Source organism: Solea solea, chromosome 6 (genome assembly GCF_958295425.1).
Source record: "Solea solea chromosome 6, fSolSol10.1, whole genome shotgun sequence".
NCBI classification, from domain to species: Eukaryota; Metazoa; Chordata; class Actinopteri; order Pleuronectiformes; family Soleidae; genus Solea; species Solea solea.
Genome location: NC_081139.1, coordinates 7,948,250 through 7,975,665, shown reverse-complemented (window position 1 = coordinate 7,975,665; position 27,416 = coordinate 7,948,250). Strand labels below are relative to the sequence as shown.

The 27,416-nt window shown below is 39.4% G+C and overlaps 1 protein-coding gene across 3 annotated transcripts in view; it reads left to right on the top strand.

Annotated features, from left to right (window-relative positions):
• Positions 1–27,416, top strand: part of LOC131461224 (cadherin-22-like) — a 145,224-nt gene that overhangs the window by 17,324 nt on the left and 100,484 nt on the right. For all 3 annotated transcript variants that reach the window (XM_058632307.1, XM_058632306.1, XM_058632305.1), the window contains one exon: positions 4,017–4,106. The gene's annotated coding sequence lies outside the window, so the exon portion shown is untranslated. The remainder of the gene's footprint in view (positions 1–4,016; positions 4,107–27,416) is intronic.

Genomic DNA, 27,416 nt, shown 5'->3' with positions numbered 1-27,416 from the left:
TAATCAGTGCTGTGGCAGTAATCACAAAAATGAACCTGTTTGGTGTTGTGATGTAAAATCCCTGACTTTATTTGTGGGCTTGTTGAGAAGTCACACCTTTCTCCATCTGGAAAAGGCTGCCTAATCAGAGAAATAAGTCATGGCTATTTTTCTTTGTGACCCCACTGGCAGCCATATTTTCAGTAAGAGCTGGTGGCATGCAGGGGGCACCCACTACAAAATCCACCCTGATTATGTGGACCTCAATTAACCCACACTTCAAAAACCAACAACAACAACAACAGCAAAACAACACCTTTAATAAGAAGATGATAATAATTAAGGACACTTGGTGAATTTTTGTAATTCATATTGAGGGATCATCTTGTGATTTCTGAAGGTTTGCGAGTTGACTACGCTGTGCAACTAAGCAACCTTAAACCTGCAGGAGAAAAGAAAGATTTGTCCGCTTCAGAGTCATAGTCACCCAGTGTAATGTAGATTTCTTAGGTGCTATCAAAGCAAATAAGAGTTAAAGACAAAAAACAGTTGGAGTATCACATGGACCATGACGACCTCAAGGGTATGTCCTTTCCCAGATTTTTGCAGTTGTGCAAAAAACTTCTCAGTGGCTCAAAGCCATCAAAGTCAGTTCGGTTATGAAGCAGATCTGCAAAGATTGTTTGGGGATTTGAGGCACTTTTTTATTGAGAAATGTTGACTCTGTGCAAATACATAGTTAAGCTTTAAATTAAGATGAGATCCACCAAAAATTTGGAAATGTGTTGGAACAGCCGCCTTGGCTGGTCATATGGGGCAGGGAGGGACTTAAAACACAGCCTTCAGTCATCAGTGTCCACATACTATATTGTCTTTATATAAGGTGATATATCGAGGCAGTGATGTCCCTTAGGTCCTGTTTAAGACATACATACTGCAAAGTCCTCCCTGATTTTCTTTTTCTTTTAATTCTGTATGTCCACCGTTGTTTTATGTACCATGCAATGTAAATTTCTGTCAATTAAAGTTTAAGAATTTTCCAGGCTCACGACTGAATGAGAAGGTGCTTTTGCCTCTGACAGCACCAGTGATTACGACTGTCCTGGCTTAATTCACTAAACATCCACATCCACGAAATTACAAGCTGGGTTAACCCTTAGTGCTCACGGATCTGTGCCGCAGGTGCACCCATGGTAAATTGCCATGGGGATAATACACAACTCCTTATATGGACATCCAGGGGGTGTGTGTTTAGAGGTGTGGTTTTTTTTGTCTTATGTGTTGTTGGATCAAAGTTATGATTCGTTTTATATCACATTTTTAGTAGTGACATACAATAGCAATAATTGTGCAGAAGTCGCAAAGTTTGACTGTTTTTCTTTTGTTTTTGTTCATAAAAACAAGCCAAGTGAACACAAATTCAATCCGATTTAAAACATTTTGAGTATTTTTTGGTGTGTTTATGTAGTTGGTAAAAATTACACTTTTTTATTACATTGTTGAGGTTGTACTGGAAAAAAAGCACGTAGGACACTCTATATTGCACATTCTTATAACCTATACTGTACTAAGGGTTTAAGTGTAAGAGAATTTATGTATCAATTAGAAATTGCTAAATTTGCAACACTCACATTATTTGTCGGGACATTTATGATATAAAAATGTCACATCTTTTTGTAGCAGTGCACAGCTCCATGCACATATCAGTAATCCGGAGACACCATGGGATTTGTACTGATAATACGTATCTTTGCTAAGATTAAACTGCTGTGTGTCATGTGGCACGGTGTGTTTTGTGTGTCTATATATTTGTGTGCTCGTAGAGTTACTCCATTTCTGAGCCTGTGTCTCCTCTTTGTTTCTGTGGCATAATGGGCTTTGTAAGATAATACCCAAGAGACACAACAATGCTTCTGAGCTTGGGGATTGTGAAGCTGCCCCAGTTCACAGCACCGCTTTGGCTCTGAGCTTCAGTTGTGATTGGAAAACCTGCAAAACCTGGATTTACCGGCAAATGATATTAATCGCTGCTATGGTCCCCCTCACTTCATCATCTCCTCTCTTTTCAATCACTTTTCTCACTGTTTCTGAGCTGTTTTCTCTGCACTGTACAATTCACTCCCACAATGGCACTCATTGTGAAAATAGGTTCATCCTCGGCAATGCTTTCCTTATCACATCAGAAAAGGGAACCCGGCGGAATCCACATGTACACTACATTAGCAGTTGCTATTTCTCAAAACCTTTTTTTGCTTAGGGAGCAAATAAGGAAAGTGCAGTAAAAGACAAAAAAGATGAATGCATTTACTTTTTTTTTTATCCATTCATTACTTGCAAATGTAAAGTTACAGAAGAGGCTACTTACATTTCACCGTTATTATTATGAAGGCCTGGTTAACCATCCGTCCACCATATACAGAGCTTCTGCTCATGCTTCATTTTAAGATGTATTTCGTCGATAGTAAAATAAGTGGTGATACTATTAAGCTTTAGAGGGATAGGAACAATGAGAGATGGCATGTGCTTTTTTTTTTAATCATTCCCACTTACTCAGAAACAATTCATGTTGAAATGTCTGTTTGTTTTACTGTTGATGAAGTGGTTTACAAATTCCAACAAGGGCTGTGAAATTATGCTGTGCTACACTGTGCTCTTTGTCCTGTAGGGGCAAAACAAAACAAAACAAAAAACATAAACAAACAACCAGCAGATAAATTATTTGCCTGCAGAATGGCAGTTTGTGCTCTGGCATTGTTGTTATTGTTCTCCTTATTTGACCTTTGTTGCGGTCTCATTTTGTTTATTGATGTAATGTCCAGATGATTGTATCACACTTAAAATACAATTCAACACTATGATGAATTTGAAGCCATTGACTTTTCTTTCACATCTTTACTATGATGTTTCATTTGCGTTAAGCAGTGGTGACTTTGAATCCATCATGCACAGCGATGCATATAATTGCTATACCAAATTGCTGCTAAAATTAAAGAAATGACTCTTTTGCTATCTCAAACAATTTTCCTGCAACTATGGACTTGCTTTGTTTTAGAAGAAATGTTTTCAAACCATAACAGTGGAATTCGCCTTGGACAACTTAAGGTATTAATGATGATTTTTCGACAGAGGCATGTATCAGGCTCCTGGGGTAATTGCTTGATATGAGAGACGTTGCACTCTAGAAGACGCTGAAATAGATAGCATAATTCCTTTTTGTGAGGGATGCAGTGTTTATTGGAGATATATCAAGTGAAATGGGTTTTGCACTGTAACTCTGCAGTACCTTTGTTTATTTATTGCCCCAGCTTGATGGCTCTAGAAGGCCTGTAATAGAACTGATAAAGCTGACAATTATGCTCCGAGCTCCTTTAGCTGGTATTGATAAGGGCATTTGGCACTAAAACATAAAATGTATGGCCTCCATTTTTCATGACAGGTCATAGTTTAACCTGCCCCACAATCTTATAGCAGTTAATTTTATACCTAGCAAGTCACTTTCTCAGCCAGTCACTTTGCTTATCCAGCCAATTAATATATTGAGGAGGTAGAAAACAGGATGAGAGTACCATTTTGGCTTCCAGTTCTTGAGCTGTAATTCACGTTAACGCCATTGTGTATCAAGTCTGCGGTTTATTCAGTTTTGTTGTTTATAAAGTCAACCATTCAGCCTGTTTTTATCCATCTATTCAACAATCTACCTTTGAAGCCACTGTCCACTTGTGGTTTTATTGGCCATCATTTTTACTCAGTCCGTTCACAATGCCTGTTTGGGAGGTTAGCAATCATTTTGCTTCACTGGTCTCAAGTATACCGATAGCTGTCTATTAAAATTCAATATGCAACAATAGGACTGAACAATTCATTGAAATGTATCAAAAGTGCCTGCTGGACGACTGGTGTAACACAGATATTTATTCGAAATCGGTCAGCACTATCCAACAATGAAGAGAGCTGTCATAACCTCACAGATTACATATAATAATGCCAGTGAGTCATTTCTTGGTTGGCGTATTTTAATGTATTCCTTCTTCATACAGGTGTGAAGAAAACCAGTCCCTGATGAATCGCTCCTGTATGCTCCTGCAACTCCATGGTCACGATTGGACACAACACTTGCCTGTATAACTGTAAGTACAATAATTGAAATCGAAAAGAGCACATCATCAGCTTATGGAGCAATAAGGTTTGGACCACCAGGTCCCTCTCTGTTTTGATATCACATATGTGTCTTTCATGTGTGGCTGTAAAATTGCATTTATAGTTGGGTAATGAGATGGATCCCGCTGAAACTTTGTCTGTCAAGCCTCCACCGTACCAGAAAATCAGTGTTTCTTCGTCTCAGCACTCACGACTTTGAATTAGAAATCATTCTGCCTCCTGAATCAACTGAAATTGCATTGGCCACCTACTCTGATTTACATTGTTTTCAGGGAGCGCAGTTGTCTGAATTGTTCCCAAGCTCAAACTTCTCAAGTGAAGAGGCATCATTTTCTCCTGTCCCCCATATTCTTCCTTTGTACTGTTAGTGATGGGGATGTGATTTGAAAGACAGGTTCCAGCTTTATGAATCTTTACCCTCGTACCTGCATGCTTATAAGGGATTATGTGGCATTGCAGGCTTTATATATCAAGTCTCAGGAATGGATTCTCGACTCTGTGATGCGTGTGTGTGTTTATATGTCATCCTCCTTGTGAGTATGTGTGCCAAAGAAACAGTGAAACACTGGGCGAGTGTGTCTGTGTGCATGTATGTAGGTGTGTGTGTGTGTGTGTGTGCACCTGGGTCTTTGTGATGTCTGAAAGGTTTTGGTGTCCACAGTGACTGGGTTGTCAGTGTGCATGAGAACTGTGCATGCACCTGTCGCGGTGCTTTGAATATGCTCACCATTTGAGTATAGGACAGAACAGCAGAGTTACTCACTGTGTTTGTCTGTGGGGGATACAATGCAGTGATGACACTTCAGATAGGCTTCGGGAATATGTTTGTATATCTCCATGAACACATTTTGCCACCCTAGCATGTCTGATCCTCTACCCTCACATCAAAGGCTACACAGACTTGATTGTACTGGAGTCAAGGGTATATGGAAAAAAAAATAAACAAGTCGCAAATATTGAAATGGTATTTAATTGCTCACCACAGCTGCTTGCTGAAAAAAAAAAATCATCTTATATTTTTGGTAAATTGGAAATATACGTTTTGTCCCTATAGTTTTGCAGCCGTGGGGGAAATTGAAGTTATCAACATCAGTGTGATGGAGAACCTGTCCTCAGCTTGTTCTTTCTGGTCATGTTTCAACATGTAAGCGGCAGTGGTGTCACATGGGAGGAAACGGCAGGCTGATGAAAAAGAGAGTAAGGATGTTGAAGGTGAAATGACAAAGTGTACATAACATCACCTGCCTGCTGGTAAAGCTGCTGTGGATTAGTAGAAGACAGTTTCAAACCACCACAGTAAACATCCCTGTCCAGGATAAGATTGATCATCCTGATGTTGAGGATAATCCGTTGGGGAAGTTTGGGGCCAACTGGAAGTGTCCTTGCAGAAATAGGATAGACTTAAGAAAGTACAGTATGTGGTGCATTGACACAGCTTAAACCTTACTCAAGATGCTTTTAGTAAAGTCCACCCTTGTGAGTGCCCAAAAAAGATGTATTCAATTATATTTTAGTTATGCTCTGACTTGTTATTGGGAATACATCAAAATTAGCTACTTGTGTTTTTTTTTTTTTTTAAGATTGCATGCCAAGGAATAAAGGAAAAAAAACCAAACAAAACAGAAACCGAGAGAGCATGTACACTCTAAACAAAAGAGCAGAAAGCAGCTGTCATCATTTTTTCACAACACTGGTAACAACGCTTCATTATTATGTGTGAAACCTAAAAAAAACCCAAAAAACTAAGCATCCATCTTCTACCGCTTCATCCTCCACATGAGGGTCGTGCCAGAGCTGGGGTCAATCCCAGCTGACATAGGGGAGAAAGGCAGGGGACACCCTGAACAGGTCACCAGTCCATCACAGAGACACAGAGACAAACAGCCATCCACTCTCACACTCACACACACACACACACACACACACACACACACACACACACACACACACTTTTAAATCTTGAGCCCCCGATAAAATTAGCGAAGGAAATTGCAAAACTTTAAGGAAATTATCAACAAAAGATTATGCAAACAAGGTACAAGGACTTTTGAAGCTGGAGGCGGGACTTTGAATTCATGACCTGGATAAGAACAAAGCTGGATGCCCTGAAATCCTCCATACAACCACAAGTAAAACTGCATCACAAGGCCTAAAAAACTTATTTCATAAACAAGCACACCAACTGTTGGTTACTTTTTGAAACTCAGAATCCAGATGTTTGTCCTTTAAGAGAGAGAGAGAGAGAAAAGTAGTGGGTTCTTTACCTATTTCAACAAAGCAATGTGTCTAATAGCTGTAATCCAGAATCTCTTCTCTCATTGTGTTTTTGCAGACACAAACTTGGAGGTAGAATGCATATACCGGGGTACATTATCTATTATCTGATCTCTCTCACACACACATTTCCTGTTTCTTGTTCGCTGGCAGAGAGAACCTTTATGAATCATTTGCTGTTAATGAGACATTGACTATTCCAGTCACAGCAGGAGTGAGGAGAGGGGGCAGCTGGGAGTCCCAGGGGGACTCAGACCCATGGCAGATCCATTATTCATGGTTCACCATGGGCTTGTAGTGAACACTGACTCCCGACCTGCCTAAATCAAACAGGGCCAGTGAGTGTAATGCCCTTTGGGAAATGTGATGCTCAGGTAGAGGTGAGGAGGACCTGAAGAGATGTGGGGGGGGGCGGGGGTTACAATCAGGGTCAGATCAAAACTGAGAAGACCCGGCAAAGAAAAGAAAGACAGGGAATGTCCCCCTATTTTGTTACTCCACTGGCTTTTGCTTGAAAGCTGCCAACACAGCAGCTGATTTATCTGTCTCTCTCACTTGAGTGGTCTTCCTTTCTTTCTTTCTTTCTTTCTTGCTCCGTCTCACTTTTAAGGTGTCACCGTGAAGGTGGAGTCTGCATTTACCGTTTGTTATTTGTCATACAGAAACACGATAAAACTTGCAGAGTTTTGCCGTGTACTGAATTTGTCATAATTAAGGGCAGTATATAAAATGAACAATGTACAATGTAGGATCAATAAGCCTTCCAAGTGGATGTTAAAAAGGTGTAAGGGAAATCAGTGAAACATCACTGGTCTCCTCTCTGTGTCATTGCTATGCAGGAGGTTTAGTAGTACAGCTCCATTCAGCCTCTGAGCCCCAGAGGTGACACTTTATTAAAGCCAAGCACTAAATGCCTAACGGGGGACTGATTGCCTTACATATATCAGCAACTGTATGAATTAAAGTCAGGGCAACTTCCCTGTTGTCATGAAGAGAACATGTATGTTTTTCTAACATGGCATATACAATAGGGGATGAAAGAAAACTTCTTTTTTTTAAATTTTCTTTTGAATAAATTCTGTGCACTTCTTGTTCGTGAGCTGGAAAACGAGACCTCTTTCTGAACGTAACGGGTCATTACCATGTTGTTTGTCCATGATTTTAGTTTGCATAAAATCAGTAGGCTGCATATCTTTGGCACAACTGCTATAGTATTATCTCATTTTATTATTTTCATTTTATTCACAACTCACTTCACAGAGACAAAGAGTCCCTGAAGTGTGTCATAATTACACAGGGAGATGTTGAGTTCTTGGGTTGCACGTTTATCTCTTTCAGCTCATCACGTCCCATGGGCTCTCACTTAAAACCCCTGTGTAATGCAAAGCATTCACTTAAGTCTTACATTGTTTACTAATCTAAATCAAATTTCCTTAATTTTCCAATGAGACAGTCGTGAGCTCGTTTACACACACTGCACATTGACATTGCTGTCAATAGTCGGTTAACTGTAACCTCTGATATTCATAATTATTTAATGCTTTCTTCAAAACGTTTACCTGTACAGATTGTTATTGTTCGTACATATAAGGCAGTAAGGACTTTGTCTATGTGAGAACTTGTCAAATATGAGAGCTTTTTAGCATGCATTTTCCTTTTAGGAGAAGAAAGCCAGAGGCACTGTCTCATCAGTTCTGCAGTGTCACCTCACTTAGCTTGTTCCTGCATTAGCTGTGTTGCTATTAATAAATGTGCTTTATTGAAAATACGGCATTTTACCAAGTTTGAATAAGAGATAGCCAAAAAAATAATGCCCTTAATTTAAACTTTCTTTTGCGTGTTGAAATCCTCTATCCCTGCGCCATGCATGTGACACCGTGGCACAAAAGGAAAAAAAAAGAAAGAAAAAAAGACATATTAAAGCAATCACTGGATCAATCAAAGTTGAATAAAACCTGGTCTACAGAAAACTTGAGAAAGTCATTTTCAAACAATTCTGGTTTTGTTGATGAGAGGTCAGACAGAACATCTTGTCTCTTCTCTTCTCGTCTCTTCTCTTCTCCTACAGCACACCTCTCTTTCCATCCATTGCCAAGCTTCAGATTACAGTTTTTTTTTCATTTGCTAACATAACAAGCATTGGTCAATCAATACTGGGGCTACTTTTTCCAAAACTCTTGAGTCAGCCAAAACAGCTCGTCTCACTTCCATAACTCTGTCTCAACAACAAAACACACGTCTCAATATAAGCTCATTCATCCACAACACTGTACACTATGAAGATTTGTACCTAGATCAGCAAATAACATTACCCAACATACACTGGTCTTTACCTGAAAAAAAGTGGTTTATGTGTTTAGTTACACTAAATAATAATAAAAAACGAGATGGTTTCACTTTATTGCGTGAACTAAATGGTTGTATATTGTATATTCTACCAAGACTGAAACAGCAATGCAGCAATCCAGTTATATTTATTTTCTCTATATCTTTTCGTAGTGATTTCTGGTACATCTTTATTGTAAACAAATAAATGCAGTATCACAAAATTCCAGGGGTAGAATAAAAAACAAAAACAAAATAAAAGAAGACACAAACTCTAAAAACAGACTCAATTCTGACCAAAGACAGGTCACACAGGGTAGGTTTTCAGCAGCAAACTGCACACAGATGGAATTATAATTATTATTTCATCTTATTTTTAATATTATGATATTTCAATGTGGCTGCAGTGGAAATTCAGTCTTTTTTCCTCCCATCATTCTGTGTTGATTGTGTTTTTAACTATTTTGAAGAAAAACAAAACAGTGTTACAGAAGTATATTATTTTTCTTGTGTGCATGAATTTTGGCAACTGGGGTCACTGATTGCATTTTGTTGAAAAGCAAGGGCGAGTGATTGGCAGTGTGCTCCAATGGATTTGACAAACCACTGAGCAAGAAAGGGCATTAAAGAGTACTCGGTGCAGTAAGAACATTATGCATTCTCAGGCCTGTAAGGTGGTATACTGGAACACTCATTCATGCTGTTTTATAGACACTCTATTGGCCAAGCCTGAAAAGAAACAAGTGGGTGATATAAAGCGAAGCAGAGGAATTCTATTCCATGGATGCATGAGTATAAACCTCGAGCTAACAATGGCAGAATAACAAAGAAACACTTCCTCAATTAGGTAAAATCGCCATGGGTTTAAATACTCTGTGCACACGTCATTGTGTGTGTGTGTGTTTTCTTTTCATGCGTCCATCTGAATTCAAGATTTAAATGCCTGCCTAACTCTCATGTGGTTAATTTGCATAAACTTGAATGTTTCTTTGCAGTTTGATGTTGGTCTCCACAATCGCTTTTGACAAATGACCACAAAAACACTGCAGTGTTTACTGTTGTCTAACTACATAGATGTTTTGACAACTGTAAAACCCTCAGCTCGTCCTCCTCTGGTGTTTTCAATTGGCAGACTCAAGGTGAAAATACACACATTTAGTTCCGGCCTTTGAACAAAAATAATGATCGCTAAGATTACAAAAAAAAAAATAGAAAGAAAGAAAGAAAAAAAAGTGGATTTCTAAATGTATGACACATTCAAGACAATGGTGTGAATACATTTTCCTAATTAGCTTTCAAACCTAAGAACAAGCCCAAACAAAACACTGTTCCCGTTACTGAGTTTCTCATTGTAGGAGATAATCACTTTTTTTTTTTTTTTAGCTTAATAAAAAATATGTTCATGCACAGTTTTGGATTCCCTTTACATTTTTCAAAGTCAATATTGCAGATTTAGTTTCCCCTTTTCTTTTAGCAAATATTGACGACAAGGCTTTGGTCACAAACTCAATCATCAGATATTTATTCAGTTAATATTTGCTCCGTTTGATTTCGGAGGATTTAGTGGCGTAATCCCAACTGAAATGCTATTTGCTTTTTCCTCCTCATTACTATTCAGCAATAATAAGTATACATCAATAAACATTGTTAAAGCAGGGCTGAGGAAACCTTTTTCTAACAGGGGGCATTTCAGTATTTTCTAAAAGGTTATTGAATTAATATAATGTAATATTAATTACATTATTGAGCAAGTATGTAGTACTTTATCTACAAATTATGTTTTACTATATATAGATATATATATATATATACTGTAGAAACTAATTTGTTTCTTTATCCACGCTCCAAAAGCTCAGATGGAACATGGGAAAACAGTCCAAATCAGCAAACAACTCCAAAATTGTCAGACGAAAAGCAGGTCAAAAAAACAAGCAAAGGTCAAAAATGACTGTGGAGGAAAACACTAAGAGAAAATGGCTGGAACTCAGTGCACCAAACTGACAAAGAGCGAAGAAGATCGAAATACTTTATATATACAGGGAGGAGTGAAGACAACAAAGCACAGGTGAAACACATCATAGGGGAGGAGACAAGCGCAGATGCTGGGGAACTTGACAGGAAGTGATGAGGAGCAGCCAAGCATTACCAAAATAAATGCTTTTTTTTATTTACTCACATAATTTCCATAAATAATATCTGTTGTATCCTGACCAAAAAAGACTCTGTATATCAGTTATAATTTGTGGGCTAATACTGTGTGATTTTTGTGAGGTTGTGATGACAGGAATCAAGGACATTTTGTGAAAGTAAGGACAATTTGGCTGGTCCCCACGATCTGTCACACCTTAAAAGCACTGTTTATGGCTAAAGACTTGGTTTTAGAATTGGGTTCAGTTTAGGGTTTAAGGATTTAGTTGTTATGATTAAGGTTAGGGTAACAGCGAGGGAATACATTGCAAATCCTTTTGCTTGCAAATCGTCTTGTGGGCGGAACTTCCTCTAAAAATACCAAAGAAGCAGCCTCATCAGTCAGTCTCAGTCAGAACGACAGCTTGACAACGTCTGCACTAGCAGTAAAACAGGAAGGAGGGAGGGAGCCCGAGGTGGACCAGAGACAGCTGGACAGGTGAGTTTGTACTTAACCTTTTCCATCAGAGTAATAACATTTCAAATATGTAACATCTGAGGTGTCACTAGTTCTTACCATGACGGAAAATGTACGTACAAACTCACCTGAACATCTAGTTGTCTCTCCCTCACTTACTGCTGACCAATAAGGATCCCGCCCTTGAGGATATGCACACGATATGCATGCCAAAAAAATAAATAAAGATTTGCAACAAAACTTCTGAACTTGCAAACAAAACATTTAAAATAGTTGAAAACGATCAAAAAGTGATCATAGTTTTGTTTGCAAATGTTTTGTTGTTTTGTTTTTAAATTTATTCTGTTTGCTTGCACATTAAAGGCACAAAATGAACTCCATATAATCCATTTAAATGAAGCTTCATAAGTGGATCTCTCTCTCTCTCCCCCCCCCCCCTCTCTCTCCCGCTGTCTCTCTCATACACACACACACACGGCAATGATCTGACAGGTGAGAATGGCTTACAGCTAGGTTAAAGGGGAAACACACAACATAAGCAGGTCACCTCTCCTGGGACAGAGGAATATTTTAGTTATTTAATATTTATTTTGCAAGAGAGCGAGAGAGAGCGAGAGAGGGAGAGTGGGAGATAAAGAAAAAGAGAAAACAACACTGTGAATGAGCAGAATTTTCCAAAAAATACTGGTTCTTCCTCTTAATTTTCTACATTATTTTATATTAAGTCTGATTCTCTAAAAAAGCTGTCTTAAAAGCTTTGAGATTAAAGTGGCAGGTAATTAAGTATTTTATTTAATAGTAGTTTGGCATTTATGTTTTTTAACATTTTGCCCATGACAATTGTTGTTTTCTGAGCATTTGTGAGATTTTTCTTCTGGAACCTTTGCTTTCTTTTTCAGTTTGTGTACAAGAGGGAACAGGAAAAAGGTAAATGAATCCAAACCACCTATTGTAGGATCAGTTTCGGTTAAATAAGCTGAATTAGCGGTTGTCACATTGAAGGGATTAGTGAATCAGAGGCGGGTCATCTTCACAGTGACTGGATTTGTTTTCTGCAGCTAAAGATCATTTTCACTCATGCACAAAATATTTCTTAGGCTGCCTTCATGACACTTGGAATTTTGAAGTTTCACATGGTCCAGCTTTTTTTTATATATTGAACTTTTCCACTTTGCCTTTTAGTTGTATAGATTCTTCAGGAAAGACTGTGTGCCCTAATGTGTGTGCCTCTCCATCAGGACGTAGGTGAAGAGACAGGATGTCTGAAAGACCTCCGACATAGTTACAACCATCATCTTCTTCATAATATTGTGGCTGCGGGAGCTACAGCCACATTTTCCCAACAGACAATGGCTCCATTTGGACAGGTCGATAAGTGGTCGTTCTAGCAGAGTCAGAGTGCTGCCCTTTTCCAATCAAATGGATGGAGAATTTGAAGTTCAGGTGTACAAAAATAGACAAGACTCAATGTGAAGATAAAAGGCCCGTGAGTTCATTTTGAAACCAGGAGGTTTTTTTTCTGCAGAATTTAGACTTTGACGTTATTGTTGCACCTACATCTGCTCTCCTTTCCGTGCACTGACATTTGACTGGGGAGACAGACAGACAGAGTGACTTTATAACGTTGGCGGGCTGTGAATAGTCAGGTGTGTGCTCAGCATGAGTCTATTCTCATTTAAATTTATGCATGATCCATTTCAGACAGAAGTAATTTGGTAATGAGTCAAGTTCAAATTCCCAAGTTTCCGTGAATGAGCCTTTGCTGCAGCAAACAGAGTGTGCAACAGTGCATTTAAATATGCGGATATTTTTGGCCCGATTTTTAACTTCGCTCTCGATTGTTGTGCATCTTTCATTATGAACAGAATTTATGACACGTATCGGTGCCAACAGGTGCATTTTTCAGAGATGCAGTCTCTGCTGCAGCAGTGTTTGTTTCCAGGTTTATATTGAGCAGCAGTGTGGTTCAAACATTCTTACTGGGGCTGGTGTGTATTCCATCTTTTGTTTTGAGAAGCATTTAAGTTACTTTTCAGTGTACCTGAGACAACGGCAACTGAATTCATAAAAACGTATTAATACTGTGTCACCACACAAAATATCCAAATATTATGCTGTATCAATTTTCTCCCTTACCCCAAGTGCATATCAGAGCATGCAGTGGAGCGTCAGAGACCCGAGCAATATGTTTGTGCGTGAGGAGGTTTGATTCCCGGCTCGACTAATCTAGTCGATGTGTCCACACTTAATCCCACGTTGCTCCTGACAGCTGTGCCGGCAGTGTGTAAATGGGTATAAAAGATGAATGATCGGAAATGTGCCGCACATAGATGCGCTGTATGAAAGTGTGAGTGAATGGGCGAATATCAAAACTGTAGTGAAAATCAGCTTTGAGTGGTCATCAAGACTAGAAATACACACTGTTTTCATGTAGCAGATACATTTGTTAGTTTCTTTGTTTCCTTCTCAGTTGTTAGTGTAACATTTGGGGTCAAAATCCCTTCTCAGGGAGAATTAGAGACAGAGACTCAAGCTAATGGTCCTGGTTAACAAGTGGCATTCTCTCATTAAGTGGGGAGAGTGTTGTGAGTGGCCTATTGAGTGGAGGACATCACACAAGGTTAGAGCCTCTGGCAGCAACGGGACAGTAAGGGAAGTATAAAAGAGGCAGAGTAGACAGCTGACAGACAAGGTACTTGTTCTGCTGTCAGAAAGCTTCCCTGCTTTGTGACTGGCAGGTTTTGATATTAGAGAAGTTTGAAGTTTAAACTTTGGTCACGGCTGCATTTGAACATGGAGCTACTGTATTTCAGTCCTCGTCAAAGCTGGTGTACGTGTCTGAGACGGCGCCGGTGTCCGTCCACGCATCTATTTCCACTGACCGTCACCAACACTTTGCCAGGGGATGCTAACGGAATGGGAAATCACTGATATTGATGGGAGGAGTATTACGATTGCCGTAGATTTAGTTTCATAAAGTAGTTAGTGAGACATTGTTTTTTGCAGTCTTTAATTTTCACAAGGCGGAGGGAGACAAAGAAAGGGAGAGAGGAAGGAAGGCACGTCTTCTGTTTGACAGCCACTGTAGCTTTCAAGATGTGATATATGTTTTTTTCTCTCCACATGATCAGCTGCTAAATTGAACCATGGTCATTTTCTCATCAACACTGAACAGACCACACATTTTGCCCAAGGAAGTGAGCCTTTTTGATCTGGTCGCCTAATATGTCGTAATTGTAATCTATTCATTAAAATGATGAATTAATGATAATCATACCATAACCATACTATAATCATAAGAAAATCCTACAATTATCTACAGTTCTTTACAAGAAAACCAATAAACAATGTTCAAAAATCTTTCAAATAATACTTAATAATAATGCAATAAGAACCAAGGAAATGGCTTCCTGAATTCTTTTTGGAAGGGACTTGACAACTTCAAAGTGAATTCAGACTATATCAGAATGAGATTGAACACTGTCCAAATGTTTCTGGCAAAGTGCCTCAGCATGGTTGCTCCATAGAGTTGTTGTTATGTGCTGTATTTTGGGACTGAAAGCCACAATGCTTTGAGATATAAAACACTGATTGTTTCACAATCGCCTCCTTATCTTAAAAAAAAATTACCCCGTAAAATACTGATCTGCCAGAATTTGAGATCAAGGATGCAGTCATTTAGTACATTAATTTGACAAAGTTAAACGCTAAATAATTAAGTGTGATCTGCATAGTAATGAAAGCGCACATTCAGCTTCCCTGAAACCATAAAAACACTTTCAAACTGAATGAGGAAAAACACTGTACTGAATGTATTGAACGTAGCATAAGAGCTATAATAACTAAAACCAAAGATTGTGCATGGTTAACCAGCACATGGTTCCGTCTGTGCTGTGATATGCCCGAAAGCCCAACTGAAATATCTTTATTCTTTTCTTTTTAAGTAGTCAATTGTTGCAGCTTTTTGTAAAATCTTGCTGTTTTTCAGGTCCAAAATTATCCAGTGATTGGGCATGTTTCTTTTTTTTACTACTGAATAAATAAATAAAATAAAATAAGCAGGAGCAGGAGCAGTACCAGTCAATAGTGAAATGGCTCCATATACTTCTTTTAGAAATGCACAGGCAGGATGTCAATAGTACACAATGAAGGCTTCATTTTGTTAATCACGTCAGGGAGAGTGTCCATAGATATTGTGTCATGAGACTCACAGTGGGCAGTAAGTAGCCTGAAAATAAATAGTCGTGTCCATTGCTCTTTCTGATGCTTTTTCGTTGTTGTTGATGGATATTCTTCACATTTCTTGAAGAAGTCCATATTGACATTTGAAGGATCCTCTGTGGTTAAAAGCATTTAACAAAGTCTCATAGTGGTTATGCTCTTATGGTATAACCACTATAGAATATGGTGCTTTATGACATTCTGCTGTCAGTCTTTTTTTTTTGTTGCAGAAATCCTCTTAAATTGAGTAACTTTGTGAAATTTTGTTCAACATTTTGGTACATTGTCAAGTACTTATACTATGTACTGATAATAGTACTTATTACAGTTCAAAACAACAGGCACTTAAGATGTAAAGTTAATGTAAGATATAGTTAAAATGGGCAAAACATTATAATAAGTTAAATAAATAATCTGCATGCAGTGACAGCTGTAATTAAAACACCATGCCTAAAACACTATGCATGGTTATCTTTATAAATCTAATAAAATAATGTATTTGTATTCAGAAATATATATATTTTTTCAATGTGGGGCAGCCCATGGCCAAGCGGAAAAGGGAACTTGGCTTGTAACCGGAGGGTTGCCAGTTTGGCTCCATGCCAGGTCAAGGGCCGTGGTTCCTCTGAGCAAAGTAATCCCAATCCTCATTGCTGCTCATTGTTAATTGGTCGGTCCCACACTCAAAATGGAGGGTTGCGTCAGGAAGGGCATCTGGTGTACGGATCGTTGCCAAAGCAAATGTGCGGATCATCCTCTATGGCCACCCCGAGAGAGGGAGAAACCGAAAGAAAAGAAAAAAAAAATCATTATATGCCAATTGGTAGCACACATTTAGTGTTATACTCTATCGATATTCTATCTCTTCGCTTTGCTTTGAGTGTAACTGTGGCCTGAGTGCTACAGTATATGCATATATATATGTATGTATGCATCTTTATTAGCATTTCCTCAGCAGAGCTGCTGGTGCTCGTGGCCTAACCCGGTAAAGGTTGAATGACGTGTTGTTCGGTGGTCAGATAAACCGCACTTTAACATGTTGTGAGAAGCATTTATTGCACTTACTGTAATTGAAGGATTTTGTCTACCTACTTTCACTCCAACTGTTTCTTCTTTGCTCTGTTTGTGTGTGAGTGTGTGCATGTCTCAAATAAGCTGTGAGGGCAAGTGTTTTTTTGAGGGTTAAGACTTGGTTTTAGGGATATAATTGGGTTTTTAGGTTAGGGTTGGATTTAGTCATTTAATTGTGAAAGTAAGGGACGAGGGAATGCATTATGACTGTCCTCACTAGGAAAGCTGCACCAACGCTGTCTGTGGCTATGCCAATATGAGAGCGAGTGTGGAGGAGTGGGAGAAAGGACAGCAAAATGGACCACAGACACACACACTGCACTGAAATAAACAAGTGCCACCCCAAGTGAAAACTATGAGAAACACTTTGACGGTTGTTGAAATTTTGTGGTGGCGTTGAAATGCTGCTGTTGAATGAGCGTAAAGTCGGGAGTGCACTGGGGTACCTGGTGTGTTTTATGAGTTTAAGCAATAGCTGTAGGGTTAATTAGACATAATCGTTCAGGATCACATATGTGAAGCGTTTACTTTTCTGTCAGAAACATCCTTGAATAGCATGTCTATAATTGACATGCCATGTGGGATGACATCATCGAGGGATATTCAATTTCCCCAAATGCCACTGTTCTCATTAAAGCATCGGTTACGCTTTGTTTGGGCATTAGAAGATCTTTAGAGTAAATCCTTCTCTCACAGAAAGGTGAAACTTTGTACCTTTTCTTCAAGTCATCCCTCACTTCTACCCTGTCGCTCTGTTCTGCACAGCATGCACTGCTGTGCTCCATATGCACAATTGTGTTTGTTGGACTGTTAAATTAGCAACCTCACTCCCCCATTACAAGTGTGTATAATTATGGATGAAAGCTTATTGGACGAATCAGATTGAATTGTGATTGAATATAGATCAGATTTGGTGGTTCACATTCATAACTACTAAGGCTGACTTTCATGTGAATGTGACTGCCTCCCAGACACTATGTAGGGGCACATGGATACATTTTTGCATGTGTCATCAACAACAACAACAGAAATTGTAATTTTGTGAGATCTTGTGGTGCTGAAGCAGGACATAAGTAAGGTAAGATGTACCTACAGTATATTGATATCCAGAAACAAAAGCTATCGTAGCTAATTTGTGGGTGAGATATAGCATGGATTTTGATACGAGCATTATGCGATGAAATGATTCACTCAGCACAACGGGTACAAGTTTGTTTTAAAAAATAGAATTGACGATTTTCTCACTGAAAAAACGTCAGATCTCAGTCACATGTCACAGTCACATCTCAGTCACACGTGAGAAGTGACAGGTGAAATGATGCATATAGCAGGCTTAAATTAACTTAGTCCTCATGTCTACAGTTTGACCTCCACATTTCAAATTTGGTTCCCGTTTCCTCAACTTGGCAAAGTGTTTGCAGCGGATCTCGATGAGCCACGTCTTTGAATATTTCCCACTTAGCGAATGTCGATCGCAAGCCGATTAGCGGTGATAAGCTGTGACTTGTAAAACTTGTTGGCAAGAGGATTATCAGCTGAAAAATCATGTAGAGTTAGCTAGGCTTAAGGACATATTAGTATTCATGACCCCACATTTCTGTTTTCTTATTCCCTACATAATTATTTCTCATTGAATGTCACATTCCATTACATTTATAGAGGTAGATTTATCATCAAGCGTCGGCAGGCATTTTCTAAAGTTAATAATGTCCGGATACACAGCAGTGCTTCCCCCAAAAATTATTTAATATGTGGCGGTAGCTAAGGTGCACATGCATGTAGTTCACCCTCTCACACAACACAGCCCAAGTGACGGGTACACTGACTAAAGGAGGCTTTGCATGGGAGATTAGTGCATTGCACGTAGGTATATGCACAACTGCAGCAGAAAATATGAGGTCTTGCTTTAGACGGCAAAATCTTTATGGACGATTGCAGCAGTGTGAATGCACACAGCTCTTCAGTGCAGCAACGGAGCCAAACACCAAGTTAGAGGTATCATATGTTATTATGACAAATGTAAAAAAAGAAAAATAGGTTTATTATGAAACCGAGGTGGGACAAATAAGAATTTGGGGGAACCACCACTGTCCAGATAAATAATGGGAAACACAAAAAAGAGAAAGCAAACACACCAAACCGAGGAATAATAAAGCTTGACTGAGACATTAATTTTGTAATACCTTGTTGTCTTATTGTTCCCTTGAGATTTGTGCCATTCTCTTCACAAAGGTGATCGTAGGAATGGACTTTGTACTGCAGACTTGCTCAAGCTGTAGCACTTGTGTCCCAATTGTTCAGAGGAATATTTAAAATCGAGCTCGAGTTTTTATGCAGGAACACAAATTACAGTCATACCCTGACTTTATTGAAAACAAAAGGTTTCAACTCTGCAAGTGATGGTGCTATAAACTTTTGCCTTAATATGCCGTTGTCACTATTTATCTTTCTGTTTCTTTTGCATTTGTGTCCCTTTCAAATTTTATTTTAAAAAGACATTTCACTGGGAAACACTAAGTGATATAAACGAGAAAGCCAAATGTAATAGCAGATCCGAACAACCAGGAAAACAGTGGCAGATGTATCACTGATGTTTACAAGTTCATGGAGCATTGTCAGCTAGAAGAAATGATTAAAGATCTTAGTTGAATGGAACACAGTAGGAAATATTTGTAATGCCATCGCCAGGTTTCCCTGCCATCCAGAGTCTACCGCTGCTGCAACTGGTAGCAGCAGTGCAAACCATGGGAAACACATTCACAACGATGTTCCCAAAAGTTTTTTTCAGCCGTAGGGAAGCTGCACGGTAGTTATAAGATTGAGTTAGCTGATGGAGCTCCTGTCATCTCCTTGACTTGTAGCATTGCTCTTTTTGGACAAATTGAAGTCAGAGCTCCAGAGGATGGAAAACATGGGCATTATCTGACAGATTTGAGAACCAACCGAATAAAGTAAGGTGTGTGGTGGGCATGGATGGTGGTCGTCCCTAAGCCTGATGGAAACATCAGTATCAGCATCGATCTGAGAAGGCTCAATGAAAGCGTGCACCATGAGCAACACATACTTCCTGCTGTGGATGACACACTAGATGGAGCAGTGGTATTCTCAAAACTGGATTGCCACATCACAATTGGCAAATACTCTTTCATGAAGACCCTTTGCCCTTGACTATGTTCATAGGTGCTTTTGGGAGGAATTGTTTCAGGAGATCCCCTTTTGGGATTTCCTCAACCCCCCCAAACATTTGTTGCATGCAGACCAGGAACACTGTGCAATGCTGATGACATCTTAGTGTTTGGCAAAGACCAACTTGAGCTTGACGACAGGTTGTGCGAAGTTCTCATGAATTTTCAGAGTGCAGGTCTGACCCCAAATAAAAAATGCAAGTTCAGTTTGAAAAGGTGTATATTCCTGGGACACAAAAGTAGCATACGATTAAATTTTCTTAATTGATCGTCGGGAGAATTAACGATCCATTTTCGATTAATCATTAATATTTTTATATTAAAAAATCACTATTTATAGCTATATTGAAAATGCAATGAAAACCCACACACGTCCGCCACCCGATTATCATTCATTGTTGTCGCAGTCTGCCTACGTATTATTTATTTATTTGTTTATTTATTTCAACCACGACCTGCCGGCAATTCATCCAAATATAATTTTTTTCCATGCGATCCACCCGCCATCTTAGCTCAAGGAAGGAGGAGTGTTAACGCAGAGACAGCAAGTTTGGGAATTCAGACTATTGGTGCATATATCCAGAAGTCAAACACCCACTGAAACCTGATACGCACAGATCGAGAAAGAAGACATTGCCATGAGCTGGGCATACGAGAGACTGAGTGCTTATCTCCTGGGATTAGACTTGACCGTACGTTCAGATCATAAGCCTCTCATCTCATTGTTGAGGCACCAGTCCACTGGATGACTTACTTCCATGTATTTTCAGATTCAGGCTGAGAATGATATTCCAGTAAAGGATCATTCATATGCCAGGGAAACAGCTGGTTGCAGTTGATGTGCTGTCACGAGCGCCACTTGGACCGGAAAACACTGCGTGTGTGAGTGTGACACCCTGGAAAATGCGTGTAAATTCTACATAGATCACATCATGGACAACATTCCTACAACAAAAACAAAATTGGCACAGATCCGAGTTCCAAAACAGAGACTGAACCATGAAGTAACTCAGACAAGAGGTGGCCTGAGCATAGAAAAGCTGTTTCAGAGAATCTACTGCAGAAAGAATCTTCCTGAAGGGAGAACAAATCCCCATAACAGCACAACAGTTTATGCGGTGGCTACTGTGGGAGGAAATGTCCTAATTGTATAGATTTTTATTTATCTATTTATTTGTTTATTTATGTCACCCCACTATCTTGCCAACTCTTGAGCTGCCGTGAGAAGTTGCAGAGCGCTCCACAAACTCTTATCTGGCTCTGTCAGGTGGAGTCGCTGCAATATTAAGCTCAGAAACTCAAAAAAAAAAAGAATATTTTCAGTGTATTTACACTGCCAAACATGAATTATTCTGTGACAAACAATGCTGATACACCACATGGGTTTGATCATATGTGGATAACATCAGAATGGGGAAGGAAGAAGAAGCTGATCCTGCACACACATCCTACTACAAACATTTCTGTAAATCCTCACTGCGATGGCTTCTCTTCCTCTCTATCACTAATTCCAGAAAACAAACTACCAGAATAAAATATTTTTAGGTTTCTACATCATAGATTGCTTTGATTGCCCTTTAATGCGCTGCATTATTAAAACCTATGAAACCATGTTTTCCAGTTGACGGTTTTGTGACTAAACAAATGATTTGTTTTTACACAATAATTAATGATAACTTTATTTGATTGAACCTGACATATTCATACAAAGTTTTATACAATGATTTATTGTATTACAGTTGATCAAGATCAGCATTCATTACATTTCTACCACTGCCAGGCCCTCTGGGCAGTGGGTTAAACTATTCTTAGCATTAAATTACACTGGCTTTAGTTTGCTATTGTTTGCTTAGATCATGTAGTCATGTAGTACAAGGCCGACTACACTCAGTTAACAAAGGAAACGTCTATTACACTGTAACCTTTTTCATTTAGAATTAAATGCCTTGCTTTGATTGCTGATTGCAAATTGAGTCACATATTTGCATAATTTGCAGACTCTCCAATTGCTTACAATATTGTCATTGATGCACTGAAAAGGCACATGAATTAGAGCCCTGCTTCGGAATATTTTCTTAATCCCACTTCCTTTAAGATTTCTGACCCTTACCTGCTTAGTGGAGTATACCACACATGACAAATAACTGCTTGTTTCCATTACCATCTGTCACAATAGAGAAGTGGTTCTCAACCTTTTGGAGACACAACATACACACACACGCATATTCAGAAAAAGAGAGAGAGATGCCAGGAGGTGTCACAGTTTCTTCTCACCTTTTGCTGTTTTTATAATAAAATACTTTTTTGCTGTTGCTCACTGCACTGGTTGGTTCACATTGGCTGATATTTTCTTTTTTGTTTGCCCGCAGCAGTCTCAGTATGTTCCCAATCCCACGAGATTTGTGTTTGATTTCCACGGCACCCCATCCCCGATGCAGTCCTCTCATGTAAAACATAAACACTCATCAGTTAAGCTGATACACACTGCCTTATGATTAACCCTCTTATGATCATTATGATAATCAGGCCACCTGGATTTATTTAGATTTTATGGCTGTAGAATTGTCAAAAAGTGCTCAATGAGTGAGTGCTTCTGCCCAAGATAACTTTCACTTTCAATATCTGGCTGTTAGTCAACCTTTTAGGAATTACGGTGCTCAGAAGCTGACGTCACAAACGTGTGACGGGCTGGTGAATCTTGTCTGTGATTGGACGGTCATTTCCCCGGAAGTCCTGGGGACTACCGTAATGACAGGTCTATAAGCGCAAAGCTACATTTCTCTTCTTTCCGTTATCCATCCATCCATCTTCTACCACTTTATCTTCCACATGAGGGTTGCACGGGGTGCTGTGTGCCAAAAAAAGGCGGGGTCACACCCTGGACACATCGCCAGTCCATAGTTTTTGAATTTTCTAGATATCTGAACGATCTAGAAGTACGTATGTCAAACCCTGCCCGGTGACCACAGGATGGTACCAGAAGGGTTAAACACATTCAGTCAGCACCAGAACACAAATATACAGTTTTTGTGCTTTCCAAAATTGTTGTCATGAATACGGTGTCCATATTCTCAAGGAAAAAAAAAAGAGACGGGTGCAAAGTTCTGCAGCGAAAGGACTTAAAAACAACAATCAAAGCACACTTTCCAGGTTGCATCGACAAATCTATAGTGTAGCCCTCAATGCTTCATCAAGCTAAAAGGTCTAAGCACTGAAATGTTGCAATTAATTTGTTCAGGCAAGTTGGAGAGTGTTTTGTTTGTTGTACTATAGCTGAACATGACTCACTTATTTGGTAAAACTTGACTCATGCATTGAAGTAAAAAAAAAAAAGTGTTTGTTTGTGTGTGTGTGTGTGTGTTGGATAGACCAATTTAACATTGTTTCACTTCAGGCTGCATAAACAGATAGGAATAACCAAGAGCAACTGAGCAAACCCTTTCCCTTTCCTTGATTGTGTTATCTTCAAGGCACATTTTCTCACTTCTGTTGGATACTGTCGTGTCTCTCAGCCCATGTTTTATTTCTCTGCTCTGCATAAGGGAGTGAGAGAAATTGCCCCTTGCCTCTGTCTTCTTGACTCTAGAGCTACCCTTTCCCTTTTCTTTAGTAGTAAATAATGCTTTTTCATTGCATACACTCGAGTTCAACAGTATGTTGAAAGCCTTTTATGAAAATCAGGATGTGTTTGAAGTTGGAGCTCATGTAAAAACTTAAATCTGTAAATCTCTTGGCCTTCTATACACGTAACTTGATTGAATGTGTGTACTTCATCCTTCTGTGAGACCTTATTTCATCAAATGTGAAGGTATTACTGAGATTCTGTTGGTGGATAACCATCCCTGTAATCATTTACCTTGTATGTGTTTTTTTGAAGGCGATAGCTTGATGAGAGAGAAGAGAGGGTGGCTGATTGACTTGGAAGTTTGTTTTGCTTTCTCATTGCTATTTGAAGTATGGCACAGGCTTATGAAACCTTGTGGGTCTCAGCTCCCAGTGTATATTCACCTGACGTGATGTGTTCTTCAAAATTTGACTTACCAAATCACATCATAACCTCTGCAACATTCTGAAACGCACACTGTCACGAAACACATACTTTTACTCAAGTTTTTTTTTTCTGAAATATAAACTTACGATGCACACAAGCGTCAAACCTTGTCAGATTTGACAGCAGAATTTTGACTTGCAAATCAATAACCTGACTGGTCATATCACTTGTTTAAGTCAGTTTCGTTAAACGTGTGGATGAGCAGAGTAAAACGGATTGTGTTAGTTAGAAAGCATTTCAAGTCTCATTTGAGTATTGATAAACAGATATAAACTGTCAATGCATGGTGGTCCTCATGAGGACAGAGACAACACGTACACACACACACACACACACACAGTTCACAGCTGGTCTTTTAAGGACATGCATTGACTTTCATTTATTTGGGCAGTCTGTACAAAGTGTTAACCACATGTCACTTGCGCCCGTCACAAAGTAAAAGCAGTTTACCCTTTCAGTTCTCTGTGTTACGGCCTCCTCGAGGAAAATCAGAAAGGCTCAACAGGAGACTGAACATATATGGACGCCACAGCTTGAATCAAATTATACGTAATTGAAAAACAAAATGTCATTGTCAAAGAGATCAAAGGAAAAGGGTTGGAGATCCCGGCAAAAAGTATCATTTAGGTGGGTAGCGTCTGGACCCAGGGTGTCCCCAGAACCTAAACAAAAATACATTTTTAAATTTTGAACACTCTGAATCGTTCATTTTGTCCACAAAGCTTTATTGTCAAACTTTTTGACATGCCTTCATCACGCCAGTATATGTGCAATACACATATTTGTGTGCTCATCACACATGAAATTCTTCCCACTGCAATATTCCTATACTTGGCACAACATTCCCATTGCGAGCTTCTGTTTCTATTCCATTCTCACAGTGAGAAGACTTTCATGTATTGTTATCATATATGTTCATTTTAGTTGTAAATACTTGCTTAGCTCACACTGAGGTCTTATTTCATATTTTTTCATCTCTTTTGGGCTCTTGTTCTTTTCTTTCTTATTTTGATTTATTGTTTTTTGTATTTCCAGGTAAATATTGCGTTGCTTATTGTTTTTTAATCATACGGGGTATGAAAGCTGCTCAATTGCATTGTACTTGTGCAATGACAATAAACTCCTTCTCATTCTGAATGATGTCACTCATTGTTACTTTTTGTCCCCCTAAGAAAGAGAAGTACTCGTCCCAACAACATTAGTAATACACAGACCCCTCTGTTTGGTGTTCAGCAAAGATTACCACCCACATGTTACTGCATACACGCACGTCCATTTAAAGCAAAGTTTTGTTTTGGTTTTCTTTTTTTAAAAAACATGTGATGAACTCATTCTCTCTCCATGTCTTGGCAGCGTATCAATGTTTTTATTGCAGTTTATCGACTGTAGCATTCCCTCTGTGTTTTCGGGGGCAGAATCTTCAGGACCACCTCAGAAACTCACTGATAACAATAACATAACAAGGGTAATGTGTGAAAAAGTAACTTTTTTTTTTAAGATATGTGAAACTGTTTTCACTTCACATCCTCTTCTGACGATACAAATCTAATTTTGTCATAGAGTGGTCTCTTTGCCAGTTGTGGAGATTTGTCAGAAGCATCCTTATTTTTTAATTGTTTTGTTTCTAGGAATGTCAATCATGGTTACTTGAAGTAATGGAAGTCGTGAGCTGTTGGCTAAAACACACAGATACACTTCATCAGTTGTATGTGTGCATATTTGTTAATATTATTATTTTATTCTATTTTGTGCGCGTTAACATTCCAGATGATACTCATTTTCTGTGGTCACTTGGCAGGCGGATGTAACATATTAACCCATCAATACACACACACAGTAATGCACTCTTCCTCATATACAATATAAAATGTATGTATTTAAATGGCAAATGAAAATAACATTCATATCCACTCATCCATCCAAATTTCAATACTTTCATCAATCCAGACTGGACATCAGCAGTCTCATGAGCCGGCCAGTGGACCAGCGCACAAACAAATTAATAAATCTGTCGTCTGTTTGCCAGATTCACTTAGCAGATCTGCTTACCTATCATCTGTGTGTGCTTGAGGACATACTGGACTTGTACTCTTCACAGTCCGATGACCCTTAACTGGTTTAGCACCACGCATAACTGATGGAATCTAATTCTTTGGGAAGCGATGCAATTTGTCTGCGTTACAGATGCCATTAAATTTGTCTAAGCAGCAAGTCCAGGATCACTTAGTTGTTCATTAATTATTCAGAAAATGTCACTGAACGGCGTCACAAGTCAGTCACATCTATAGAGGTTGTTGTAAGTTCATGAACTTTCGTGATCTGCCAGTCACTTAAAACGTGATGTATGATAAATCACGAGAGTTTAGCCCTTTAAGACACTCAGACACTGCAGCGAGTGGCCTTGAGTCCCCGTTACAAGGCTCAGCCGGTGTTCTGTTAACTACGGTTACAATGAGCACAGTGACTATACTCTGTAGCTGGCCATAAGCCGCGGTCATTACTGAAATCTGGGGGAACACAGATGGATGAGTTCTAAAGATGGGGGGAAAGGGACACAAACTGGGGGGGGGGGAGTAGGATAAGGAAGCATGGAACAGAGGCCTGAGGGGAAGAGGGACAGATAGTAGGACAAGAAGAATTAGATGCTGATAAAAAAGAAGTGGGATAGAAATAATGAGCAATAGAAGGGGTGTGAGGATAAAGGATGGATGGAGGAAAAGGAGGGGCCAGTAAAAGAGAGAGCTGAGTGGAGCTGAGGAGGTGCTGGGCCTGGGGGACTGCTACGCATTTATCCTCCTCTGCAGCAGGCTTCTGAAGCACTACCTCAGGAAAAGACTTAAAAAGCAGGGTGGCTGCTCCTCTGCACTGATCTGTTAATTCCCGCAGATACACAAGGCTTTACCACAGTTCTCTAGGGGTGGGGTGAGACAGTGTGTGTATGTGTGAGTTAGTGTGTATTTTTTGTTATGTGTTCAAGGATCATATCATATCTCTGCAGACGATATACAATCCCCACCGCTAGCTTGCCCCAACTCACCCGTAGACATCAAGTTACCGTAGCGATTAAAAGATTAGATTGGACTATCATGTGGCTGTGTGTCAGCATTGTCACCTAAAGCTGCCGCCGTGAGGGGCTGCATATGACTACCCTGTTCTAGGACCCTGTAAAAATAGACTGACGCCCCCTGGGAATCGTTAGAAAAACTTCCTAAGAGCCAAAGTATGGAGAAAAAGAAAAATACAGACTTGGGGTGCAGAGGCTTCACATAATCACAGAGGATCATCCCGTGTGTTCTGGGGAGGGCCACTACGCTTGATTCACTCGCTCACTCATTGCCTACCTATCCTCCACATGAGGGTCACAAGGGACTGGAGTCCCAATCCCAGCTGAGATAGGGTGAGATGCGGGGGGACACCCTGGACAGGTCGCCAGAGAACATTCACTCTCACACTTATGGTCAATTAACCTCACACAACCCCGCACATTTTTGGACTGTGGGAGAAAACCCACAAACTCCACACAGAAAAGTAAAATATGTAAGATGTA